This window comes from Equus quagga, unplaced genomic scaffold (assembly GCF_021613505.1).
Source record: "Equus quagga isolate Etosha38 unplaced genomic scaffold, UCLA_HA_Equagga_1.0 71265_RagTag, whole genome shotgun sequence".
In the NCBI taxonomy this organism is placed as follows: domain Eukaryota; kingdom Metazoa; phylum Chordata; class Mammalia; order Perissodactyla; family Equidae; genus Equus; species Equus quagga.
In genome coordinates this window covers 1-1,005 of record NW_025802053.1, presented here as the reverse complement: position 1 = coordinate 1,005, position 1,005 = coordinate 1, and positions in this window count along the sequence as shown.

Genomic DNA, 1,005 nt, shown 5'->3' with positions numbered 1-1,005 from the left:
TAGCCTCTGGAAAATGTCATTGTATGTTCAGGAGAATATGAGGATGAGAAGTTCAAGTAACGGTATTATTATAAAATTACTTTTGGCCTCTCAGAACCCCTGAAAAAGTCATGGAGACCCCAGGGGTTTGTGGACTACACTCTGAAATTCAGTGTCCTAGTGTTCATTCATCGTGAACTTTAGAAACTGGCGTACTTTTTATTTTTACTTTCTTTTGCCCATTCCAGCTACATTCATTTTTAAATGTTTTCGTAGTAGGTTAGAAAAGAACCTTTCGGTACTTTAGTCACGTTGCGTGGATGAAAAACGACAAGACTGTTTAAATTGTAGGGTTGCTTGGGGATGTCCTTGGAAGACATACATGAGACTGAAATTCGGCAAGACCGGTTTTGATTTGGAGCTCAGAATCAAAAAGACCCTTTCTAAAGACTTGTTCTTTGAGGGTAGAAATTGTATCATCTTCACTTGTATATTCTCATGTCAATTGTTTGCTTAAATGTTTAGCGAATTAAGAAAATAAGAATGCTTTGGGCATTCAGGATTGTGGGTGCCTGTTGTGCATGTATTTTAGAACCTGGAAGTGTGTCATAAGGAGATAAAGCACAGTTGTGGAGACAAACGTCAGCAATGTGTGTTGACTGCTTGTAGTATAGTTTGGTTGTTTGGGGTATAATATTAGAGATAATGATTACTTTTACATTTATTTTTAGAATGGAAGAGCAACCTGTTTGCTCCTACTTGGAAAAGATTCTTTCTAAAAATATGGAACTGATGGAGAAGAAACTTATGGACCACATCGATCAGCAAATGTATAAACTCCAGGAGCACATAGATAATAAGATTGCTTTGTTAATGGACTTGCTGCAAAATCCCCACTCCCCAGGCACTGAGACGCCTCTAAGACATTATGACTCTGGAGAAAGACTTTCAAATGGAGAAAGATAAGTGCTCAACATGTACAGTGTGCTAAGATATTTATTACATATTTATTACAAGGCGAAAACC